At 44.1% G+C, this 11,913-nt stretch overlaps 1 long non-coding RNA gene across 1 annotated transcript; it reads right to left on the bottom strand.

The window, feature by feature from the left end:
• Positions 1 to 6,714: 6,714 nt before the first annotated feature.
• LOC112644613 (uncharacterized) lies at positions 6,715 to 11,275 on the bottom strand. The gene is made up of 3 exons (XR_007413897.1): positions 10,997 to 11,275; positions 7,896 to 8,222; positions 6,715 to 7,101 (listed from the first exon to the last, which is right to left on the bottom strand). It is a non-coding gene; the product is annotated as an uncharacterized LOC112644613 (long non-coding RNA).
• Between the last annotated feature and the right edge of the window lie 638 nt (positions 11,276 to 11,913).

Raw genomic sequence — 11,913 nt, 5'->3', positions numbered from 1 at the left:
TAGAGCCTTCCTGGACCGCCATGCTGAAGCCAGTCTGAAGACCTTACCACTAACGCCTGTAAGAATTATCCAAGCCTCTCAAAGCCCAGCTTAGTGCCTGCCACAGTGTGTGTGTTGTGTGAGTGAATGAATGAATGAATGAAAAAATGAGTGAAAGAATTCCAATGGCAACATATGGCCTCAGTTGCCTGGCATTTATTCACTTTTAATGTATCTAGGTATTTATGTCACAGCCAAATAGTCAAACTCATGTCAGGAAAGAGGTACAAACATCTATATTCTATATATATTCTGTATAATTTTTATAACAATAATTAACAAAAATCAAATGATTTCCATATGACAGGTAATGCTCTAGGTATCAACATATGTTTATTTCATTTCACACGCAGGGGATTTCTTTAACGATTTTTTTTTTTAAGATTTTATTTATTTATTCATGAGAGACAAACAGAGAGAGGCAGAGACACAGGCAGAGGGAGAAGCAAGCTCCCTGCAGGGAGCCCGATGTGGGACTCAATCCCAGGACCCTGGGATCATATCCTGAGCCAAAGGCAGATGCTCAATCACTGAGCCACCCAGGTGACCCTTAATGATGTTCTTATTATGCTGATCTATAGATGAGGAAATCTGAGGCACAGAAAGACTCAATAACCTACCCAAAATCACACAGCTAGTGAGTAGCTGAGCCAGGCAACAGCACTCCAGAGAGACTTTCCTTTACACAGCACAATAATGCTTTTCACAATGACATTTATTTAAAAATAAATAAACAAACAAACAAGAATACAAAAAACAGCAGAAGGCTCAAGTGACAAGATATGGCCACTTTTCCCCATGAAGGTTTTGTCCCAGTTCCAGCTAGGTTTCTGTTAAAGAACTGTTGTTTATCTTCTGCAAACTTCAAGAACAAAAACCAAGCCCAGAGGGAGCTTGTGAGTGGGAAGAAGTCCAGATAAGACAACAGCCGTCAAGTATCCAGCATAGTAGGCAAGGGTTATGATTATGGTTAAAGCTGTCTGAGGATTGCAATGGTCAATCAGGGCCTCCTTCCACAGAAAATGCCCTTCCTCTTAAAAGGAGCCTGCAGGCTAGGCCACGCACTTTTGGCAAGGTCCAGCACTGTTCTCAAGCACATGGGATATTGTAGGTCATGCCCATCCATAACAAGAACTCCAAGTTCCTTCCCAACTGTAAAATGCTACAGATTACTTCGGAATTATGCAAGTCTAACAATTCCAGGAAAATCTATTCTAGACAGCACATAACAACTCCTCAGCCTGCTTCCAAATGATGACCAAGTGCATGGGACAGAAGTCTTCAAAACAGTTAAACTGAGTCAAGTCTTGATGGGCACTGGGTGCTATATCAACACTATAGCTGTGAGAACTACAAACACAACTCGCCTCCAAACCAGAACTCTCTTACACATTTTGTTTTTAATAAAAGAGAAAGAACCAGAGTTATTATACTGTGTTCAGTGTAAATTTTCTTTTAATGTTCTGGCACACATGAACATCTCTCCACCTCTTGTAGTATAACTGCACAGAAACAGCAAGGAGGAGAAATTGCCATTACAAAGCAGGAAGTCTGTATATCGGCAAATGTCAAAAAACTCTGATATGTTCCTCAAAGTCTTGGCTTGATTGCTCAGGGAGCCCACTTACCATTTTGTTTCAGTGAAAGCAAAATTTAAAAACAAGTATCTTTGCTGGGATTTCCAGTCTCCACCTGAGGGCAAAGGAAGCTCTAGACCCATAGGAAGGAAGACACAGACAGAGGCCCTGTAAGGTTTAAGTAAAACCCGTTTTCCACTTCTCCTCCCACCCTCCCTGTATCAAGTCCATTCTTTTTTTTTTTTTTTTTTTAATCAAGTCCATTCTGCTTGGTGTCCACCTGGCTTTGATCCAATTGGAATTCAGTGCTAAGAGCTTAAAATACAATGACAACCTTTTGTGTTCAGCTTTCCTACGTAACAAAGAGAGACCATAACACCCCATTGGAAGCTTCCTGATTCAGTTCAGTGTAAACAGTTTTTCCTGGTAGGTAATGTTAATAAATCTGTGACTTCTGTCCCTCACCCCAGCACCCGTCTGGTACCTCTAGTCTCTCCAGTACTGAGCCTCAATTCTGAAAGTGGACTGGTCTTCAGGAAGGCCCTGGCTCCATCAACTATAATCTGTGTGACTATGCGCAGGTTGATTAATCTCTTGTTGCCTTCATTCCCTCTTCTGTAAAATAAGGATAATTAATAGTAACAAGTCATAGTGTCATTGTAGGGAATTAAATGGGATAATGGGTGCAAAGAAAAGTAGTATAGATATAACTAGGAAACTCCAGTGTTGGGTAGCCCCAGTGGCTCAGTGGTTTGGTGCCGCCTGCAGCCTGTGGTGTGATCCTGGGGACCCGGGATTGAGTCCCACATCAGGCTCCCTGCATGGAGCCTGCTTCTCCCTCTGCCTGTGTCCCTGCCTCTTTCTCTCTGTGTCTATGAATAAATAAATAAAATCTTAAAAAAAAAAAAAAGGAAACTCCAGTGTTAACCATGAGTAGTATTCTTTTTACTAGTCACTTTTACCTCACCATTCAAATCAGACAGGATCTGTTAACCAATACTTTCACCAGTGCAGACATTCATGGACACTTACTGTGTAAACCAGTGATGTATTTTCATGTGTGACATTACATCTTTAATTGTAACATGAAAGGTTATTTTTCCAGATTGCATTCATTGAACACACATCTATTGAGAAGATGCAGTGTGCTGGGTACCATAATGTATTTCCAGTACATGGATGGGCAGAGGTGCTCAGGAAATGTTGGAGAGATGAATGAGTAAGTGAATAAATTACCCTCCCACAGATGCCCCTCTTGGATGCAGTTGCAAAGGTGGATAAGAGAGGTTTGTTCATCCCTTCATCCCTGCTCCTTCCAGACCTGGGTGCTCCCCACTCCTACCCAGAGTTACAGAGCCTCCTGGCTTCAACGTTTCTCCTGTTTCCTTGTCTGGCTTCCAACCAAGAGGTTCTGACAAAGTAGTCATTTCAACACATCCTTTGTATTACATAGTCAGGGATTATAAAGAATGCTCAAAAAGAAGGCATCTCACATGCATATGGAAAGTACCTTCGTGTTTCAGGGTCTAGGTCTTATTCTTATTTCACCCTGTATAACAGGGCCGTCTCCCAAACTTTAAGTATCAAGTGAAAAAGGAATACTTTGTACAGAGTTGGCCTGGACAATGGTCAGGACACGGCATTTGTGCTTTTGTGCTTTGATAGGCTCTGGGAATAATCAAACTGTACTTCCATTTTTATGTCCCTGGAATGGACAACAAATGATTTTTGCCGGCCTGCCAATATTCATCTTCCCTTGTTTTGGTGATTTGAGTCATACCCCATCCTCTGTGACTTGGGAGGAGCCCTACCCCTTGCCCCTAGCCTCCAAAGTGGAGCAAATGTCACAAGCCTGGACCCTCAGTACATCCAAACCACAGAGCCACAGGGTTGGGTCAGGGAGGCACCTGACTCAAGTTGGTCTGATCAGAATGAATCCCAGGACTGGAGTAGGTGATTCCAGAAGGAAACATTATCTTCTTTCACATTTAATATGGACTGAGAGAGTACGATCTTGGAGCTTTGGAGGCACAAGATGGCACCCGGAAATGAAGCAAATACAGAAACAGAACTGAACCACAGGAAAAGACTGTCTTGATTTCATTTAAGTCCCAGAATCAACTCATGTTTGAAGCCAGACTTGCTCTGGATTTTTCAAATCTGTGAGTAAATAAAATCCCTAGTCCCTGTTTAAGCTTGTCAAGGATGGGTTTTTATTTACAACCCTAAGAGCCCTGTGTTATTCACAGATCTTGTCACAGTGACTACAATTTTACATTACTTATTCCTTTGCATTAATGTAGGAAATAAAGCTATAAAATTGCAAATGTGCTATCAGCCATGAACCCAAGACTTCTTCGATAACTATCATCTATCATTTTCTTTTTTTTAAAGATTCGTTTATTTATTTATTTGACACAGAGAGAGATTGAGAGAGAGAGTGCACAAGTAGGCAGAATGGCAGGCAGAGGGAGAGGGAGAAGCACACTCCCTGCTGAGCAGAGAGCCTGATGTGGGGCTCAATCCCAGGACCCTGGGATCATGGCCTGAGTCAAAGGCAGATGCTTAACTGATGGAGTCACCCAGACACTCCTACAACCATCATTTTCACTTGGTTGCTAATACTAGCAATTAGGCTATAAGCACTCCAAGGATAGACCTCAAGACCACACTGAACAAAAGCAGAGAAGTTCGCCGTGAACTCTCTTAGTCTATAGCACTCCTTTTATGTGATTTGTCTTGGAGTTCTGTGGAGAACCCAGATACTGGAAGATAGCGAAAGCTTCTTGAATGTGTGGAGCTTACAATGAGCCATTTTTCTTTTGTTTGGCAAGTCTTTTGTTTCCAACAACTTTCAGAGACATCATGGACCGTAGAAGGTGAACCAGAATTCTATTCTTTGGATTCAGTTACCTCTGCTGGCTTGTCCGTGAACCAGCAATGTCTGTACCCAAAGTTGTCCAATCAGGTGGCACTTTATGAACTCATAAACCTGAGATTCTTTGATTCACTCAATCAATGCTATTTATGGAGCACCTACTGTGTTCCAGATGCTGTACAAGTTACTGAGCACTGGAGATTCAGAGATGAATGAACACATTTCCTTCAGCCAAAGAACTTAGAGTCCCTGAATCATGCAGACAATCCCTCCCCCAGCCCATAACTGTAACAGGCATGACTGATACCGTTACCGAGATGACTAAAGAGGTGGAGGCAGGAACTCAGGGTGAAGTGGTTTTTGAACAGGCATGAGCCAAGCAAATGGGGTGGAAGTGGCATGCAGAAAGGGGGAATAATATTGACAAAGGAAGGGGTGGTAGGAGAAACTCTGGGACATTCAGTGACCTGGATTTGGTACACTGAGCTTGAGTGCAAGACTGAGAGACAATACAAGAAGAAGCAAACACACCATCACAAAGGGCTCCTTCTGCCAAGTCGAGGACAGCATTTGACTGAGGATGCCTTCAGGGGCTCCCTATCTGCCACAGAATAAAATCTAGAACTCTGGAGCCCTTGAATCAGGACCAGTACATGGTTTTGCTTTTTCACATTGGAGTAGCAAAGAGAACAAAATATATGATGGGTGCAGAGTCTGAAGACACCCCCTGGCGTGGCATTTTTGTTCAAATCAGCTGCATCTCTACTTCCCTGGTAACCCTGGACCCAGGGGACGAGAGGAGCCACGGATATCCCTGTGGGAGTCCTATGCTCACCCCGCAACAAGCCATACTCAGCTTAGAATCATTTTTCATTTGGTATGAAGTCATTTTTAAAGTGTCTGCTTTTCATTAAAACGGTAACATGATAGTCCCCGCGGGGGATGCACATGAGGCCGAAGTGAGACGGCCTCTCCTTCAGACTGGGGCATTTTCTTTTATGGCTTCTCTCCCTGAGCTTTGGTGGAGCTGAGTCTTTTGTTCAGAAAACCATGCCCAAATCTCAGGCCCTGAGGTATTTGTTGCTGTTGTTGCTTTGTTTGTATACTTGTGTTTGTTTTGATAGGCATCTTTTCATAAAATGGGCCAGCTCCAAAAACATTGGCTCTTTTCCCACATGAGTATCTGTCATGGGTCAAATGTGTCCCAGGTGTGGCTCCTTCAACATTCAGTTTACACATGCTTCTCATTACACGATCCCCAAGGGCTGTGAAAACATTTTCTTGAGCCTCCCCCAAATATCCACAACTAAGAATTGGTAAACACCAATTGGAAAAGCACTATTTATTTAAAGTGTACCGTGGGCTGTCCCCCAGTCCGATGGCTCCTCGGGCTCTGTGCTGCCTCACTGCCCTCCTGTCCGCACACCCACATCCCCTCTTACCCCATCCCGTTCCTTGGCTCTCTCAACATTCCCACAGCCCCAGAAGCACCATAAGCACTAGAGAGACCTGAACAGGCAGGAGGAGCTCTCAGACTTTCTGATGCCCACGTCACAATTCTACTTTCTAGCTCATGCTTCAATTTATGCAACTGGGATGTGCTTATTTAGCCTTTAAAAAATAGGATTGCTTGATAATCCTTTAGCTCAAAGCAGTCCATAGAAAGGAAGTGACAGGATCACTAAGGGAAAAGTAGCTTTGTAGCAAAAGCATTAGGCCAAGAAACAGGAAGAGCATTTGTGAAGGCACACTTCGATATGACTTTGGGAAAGTTACTTTTCCTCTCTGTGACTCAGTTTCCCTTTTGTACATTGTGGGGTTGGGCCAGAGGGTCCCTAAGCTTCTGAAATACTATAATTGTGAAACCGTATGTTGAAATATTATGTATCTATTATACTGAATATGGGTCACTTAAAAAGTAAAATTATAAGGGTGCCTGGATGGTTCAGTCAGTTAAGCACCCAACTCTTGATTTTGGCCCAGGGTATCATCTCAGGATCGTAAAATTGAGCCTCATGTGGGGCTCCTTGCTCAACACAGAGTCTGCTTGAGATTCTTTCCCTAGGCCCCTCCCCTGGTTCATGTGCACGCACATTTGCTCATGCCCTCTCTCTCAAATAAATAAAATCTTTTAATAAAGCAAAATTGTGAATTTTATTTGACTAATAGGGTACTCTCTTTTGTGAAGCAGATAATGAGAGACCAAAATCTCACATTTGTCATCAATAAAAATAATTACCTTGCAAGCAGGAATAAAGGGAGAAAGCTTTAATCATGTATAATATGTGGAATATAAATTGAGTTTTTTTGTGTGTTTTGTAAGGAAATGAATATGAAAAGTATTTTTATAAAAGAAACACTGGACTCCAGAGGTTTGAAACCATTTTCAGCAGCAAACAGCAGCAGATACAAAGATGAAGAGAACAAAGTCACCCTTGGTCATCAGAGGCCTGGCTGAGCTTCACTGTGCCCCCTAAACCATCTTCTGATCATTTCAAGAGAGCCTCCTGGTAGAGCTACTGCTCTTGGGGACTCTGGGTCTGACCTGGGCAGGAGAGACCCTAGTGATAGAAGAAACCTTCAGCCTCCTTCCCTGGTCAAGCTTCTCTGCAGAACAAAGAAAAAAAAGAGCTGAATATGGACACCCAGTTACAGGGACTTATATCTGACTTTCATTTGGGTCCTCACAGAAGACTGACTTTGCAGGTGATGCCAGAGAAGGTGACACAGAGATAAAAGAAGTCAGCTATTGGTTGGTAGCAATAAGATTCTAGATAAGCAACTCCCTGGACCAGGATGTCACTTGGGGGCTGAAGGGGTGGGGGTAGGATCTAGGCTTCCAAGAATTTAACCTTGGTGTCAGGGTACTGGTCCCAATAAGAAACTGGATTGCCAACTTGAAGACGCTCTCTATTTTCCACTGGCAGAGGGAACAGAACCTGCTGAATGGAAGCTTCCCAGGGCAGGATGGGCTACAGAATCCAATGGTGATATCAGACTCTAAAGCCAAGAGGGACCGAAGAAGGGAAAATCCTCTTTGCCCATCCCTGTTTCCCCAACCTGCTGTACTCATCTTCCATCTGATTTGGACATTTGACTTGCTGACCTGTTTTGCTGTCCTGCTCTTGTCAGGGAGAATGGGCTCCCATTTAGTGGCCTGAGCTTTAATCTCCACCTTTCCCTGGCTCATCGCATGTTACAGAGCCATAACAAAGCCACCATATCCATGTTGACCCTTGGGATACAGCACTGCCTCCCTCCCCCAGCCAACACCATAACAAAAAAACATAAGATCTAGATAGGATAGAAATCTGCAGACAAAATCCCAATGCTGGATGTACTTTTTGCTTTTAGCCATTTTTTGGACATATCCAAAATCACCAAAAGAGATGTAAACCTACCTTATAAACAGTTTCCGTTAGGTATTCCCATATAAGTGCAGTGACAAGCCATCTCACACTTCTAGGAAGCTCTTGACCATTAGTCTGTTCCAAAGCGATTATTCAATACACAACCACAAACCTGCAAATAAGAGTTCTGAGTCTTAGATCCATGACTCCAAGTTCTAACACATCCTTGACCCCTGGATTGTCACACCAGCTTTTCCTATTTTGGGGTTCACATCTTTTAGAGAATCCAGATCTGTCTGCTTTAGTCATCTCAGGTGGGGAAGCATTAAAGGTCCAGAATTTTCCATGCCACATCCACATTCTGAGACTTCAAATTCACTGGAAAAAATAAAAAGATACCAACATAGAGTTAAAAAAAAAAAAAACTGTGTTTAAATATTCCCACCAAACAAATCGATATTTTTCAAAGGAAAAAGTATGATTCAATGCAATTGGGTTACTCACATAGAAGATATGTTAGAAATATTAGCTTGTAGAGAGCAAGGTCTAGTCATGGGATTCAAAGTTACAAGTTACTCTTGTTCGATCTTTTAGACTATCCATAATTTCATTTGGATATGAACTCAAAAGTTCAAACTGGAGGCCCTTAGTGGAAAGGGGTTCCTGGTTGGCATGACCTCAGTGTACCCCACCTGAAGGCGTGCTCTGTATCCATGGAGCTCACCTCTTCAAAACCAAACCCCACCTCAGCTTGTCAAACAACCCCTGCCTTGCACCCTGTGAGGTTAAAAGTGCTTGGACAAAATCCAATCCCAATGATTCACACCAGTAGAATTACCTAGTGGGAGCAACAAAGTGAAACGTATTCGATTTGATTTCTGATACATTCCTGCCCTTCTGGCCATGACTAGATTTCTGACTTACTTTTTACAAAAAGGTAAAGGTCTTTCATGGGGATGGAATGATGGATAAGGAGGAAGGGGATAAGAAAAGTCCAGGTGATGAGTGTCATTGTGGCTTCTGGACAACCAGGAGAGAGAAGCTGTTCCACCCTTCTCCAATCTTTCCAGGCCACGGGCTGGAAGCATGGAGAGATAAGGCTGCCCAAATGTCACTGAAGAAGTTAAACCCAAAGCAGTGCCAAACTCTTCCGCACACCCTGCCCAGCCTCCAGCTAGCAGCACTTGAGCATAGAATGGATGATGCTTGAGCTTCCCAGCATGGAGTCCTACATCAATGAAATCTCTCCCTTTATAAATCTTTATAATTAAGGCCCCTTCCTTCTGCCTTCCCAAGATGGGAAGAAAAAAAAACCAACAACCTTTATACTCGTTCTCCCAGGCCTCTCAGTGGCTAGGACATGGCCTTATGGCTTAAATGTGGTCAATAAGTGGCACCCACCTAGCACTGTGAATCTTGAGAGAATGACAAGCAGGCTAAGGTCCAATTTTAAGTTACCCCCAGTGGCTTCAGGGAAGTGGGCAATGGTCAGGACCTGGAGTGCAGGAGACCCCAGGGGGCAAGACGCACAGAGGCCATGGCTGTGGTGGGACTGTGGTGCTTCTTCCTCTTTCCCTCGGGAGCCTGGCTTTCCAGCCTTCCTGTCAACTGTGTGATTACCCAATACCCTTCACATAAATCTTTCTTCTGCTTAATTTAAAAGGAGTCCACTTTTGTACAAATAAAACATAAATCACATTGAAATAGGTTGATTTTCCATCCCTCTTTAGTGAACTCAAGAGTGGCCACATGTCTTGTTCGAGTGTAGGAAATGTGAGCAGAAATGACCATGTGTCACTTCTGGGAAGAAGTTTTTTTTTTTTTTTTAAGATTTTATTTATTTATTCATGACAGACACACAGAGAGAGAGAGAGAGGCAGAGACACAGGCAGAGGGAGAGGCATGCTCCATGCAGGGAGCCCGACATGGGACTCAATCCCGGGTCTCCAGGATCACACCCTGGGCTGAAGGTGGCACCAAACTGCTAGGCCACCAGGGCTGCCCTGGGAAGAAGTTTTAAGAACCAGCCTGTAGTTTGCCCTCTTTTTCTCTTGTCAATGTTTCACACTGGGGTCAGCCAACTTGTTCTGTAAAGGGCCAGAAAGTCAAATTTTGGGGCACTGTGGCCTGTACTCTACCTCTACTGCAAATACTCATTTTTGTTAGTAAAATGCAAACACAGTTATAAATAATATCCATGTTTCATATCTATGAATAATAAACAGATCTGTGAATAAACATATCTATGTTTCAATGAAATATATTTATATTCACAGAAGCAGATGGCAGACTGGATTCGGCCTACCACCTAGAGTTTTCCAACCCTGGGTGAGAGGCAGCTTTGCCAGCCTCAGCCTTTGAGAGAGGAGGTGGGGAGCAGAAACACAGCAACTCACAACACGCACATAACATGAGTGAGAAATACAACTCTGGTTTTGTAAGCCACTTAACTTTAGGGGTCACTTGTCACTGCAACATAACTCACCCTACCCCGACTGCTACAGAAGTATACACAAGTAACCTCCATGCAAGGAAACAAAAGCTAATTTTTATAGGATTTGAAGAAGTTAGAGCTACAGAGTGAGGCAAAAACTTATTCCATCTCATAGTCAAAGAGCCTTTACTTTACTTTGATTGGACTTGAAATCCACTACAGGTGCCTCTAACCCATTACCTTTATCATCACAGACAACAGTGTAGTTCTGTCTCACAAATGGACCACAGAACTAGAAGCCCATAGAACTGGATTCTAGTCTTCCATGCACCTCAGATTAGTGTTTAACTGAACCACTCCCATCCCCTTCTGGGTCTCTGTCTCTGTAGAAAACAAAGGACTGACCCAGAGGCGTCTTCCTCAAGCTCCAGAGTTCAAAGCCCCCACCCCCACCTCCACCCTCCGGAGACCAGTGTTTGCTGGATGACTGACGACAGAAGGTGCAAACATGACCCAGGTAACTACAAGCTGCTTTTGAAATAGACCCTGTAGGCTGGCACATGCGTGCTAAGCACCTGGAAATCAGGAGTGGTTTTCCAGACACACAGGAAGCAGCAGCATGAAGCCAGCAGAACAAAGCACGAGGATGGAATGTGAGGTCTGTGCCCATGCTTCTCTGCATCCCTACTGAGAACTTAACACTCTGCAGTTTACTCACTCTTGGCCTTGGGGATAAATTCCTTCATGCTCCTTGGTTGTTTCCAAAGTATGTTCTCATCTCAGATTCAGCAGAAGTAGAAGAGAATCAAGATTGAAAGCAGAAAACTCGGGCCCCTCATTTCATTCTTCCCTTTCATGCCCACACCCGGGGTGAGGACCTTCTCAACAGCACGTGCTGTACCTGGCCAGGCCCAGCATCTGGTGCCGGGAGGGTCAGAGCCTGTGAAACTGCGGCTTAATCCCCACGCCAGAGGCTTAATCCCTGAACTCTGAATCAGTCCTTGGCAGAGAGAAGGCTCTTGGCCCACTTGGAAATTTCCATCCTCTAAACTACCCCAGGCCAGTTGCCAGCTCAGCTAACCCTGGGGACGCAGGCCGAGGGCTTCTGTCTGGCCCTGCCCGGGTCTGGGGGACCTTCAGACAGGGGAAGGTGGCATCAAAGCCCTCTCCTGCTCTAAAGCTCCCTGCTGATAGCCGGCCTTACCACCTGAGATCACCACCCCTGCTCATTCCTTTATCTGTGGTAGAGGGCAGCACTCAACAGCTTAGAGAGCAGATCAAGTTCATTATTAGTTTTTGCAAATAAAGTTTTATTAGAACACAACCATGTGCGTTCATTCCTATATTATCTGCGGCGGCTTTCCTGCTACAGCGGCCGAGTTCAGATGCTGCAACCAAGACCGTATGGCCTGTAAGCTTTACATCTTTAGGAACTGGCCCTTTGAAGAAAAAATTCACTGAGCCCTGGCCTGGTATTTTCTACCAAGAGTGCTTTTGTGTTACATTAATCCACCAACAGCTTTGGAAATATTGTGAGGATAGGGACGCCTGGGTGGCTCAGAGGTTGAGCATCTGCCTTCAGCTCAGGGTATGATCCCGGGGTCCTGGGATCAAGTCCCTCATCGGGCTCCCTGG

This window comes from Canis lupus, chromosome 1 (genome assembly GCF_003254725.2).
Source record: "Canis lupus dingo isolate Sandy chromosome 1, ASM325472v2, whole genome shotgun sequence".
NCBI classification, from domain to species: domain Eukaryota; kingdom Metazoa; phylum Chordata; class Mammalia; order Carnivora; family Canidae; genus Canis; species Canis lupus.
The sequence above is the reverse complement of the archived record's forward strand: the minus strand, read 5'-3'. Positions and strand labels throughout refer to the sequence as shown.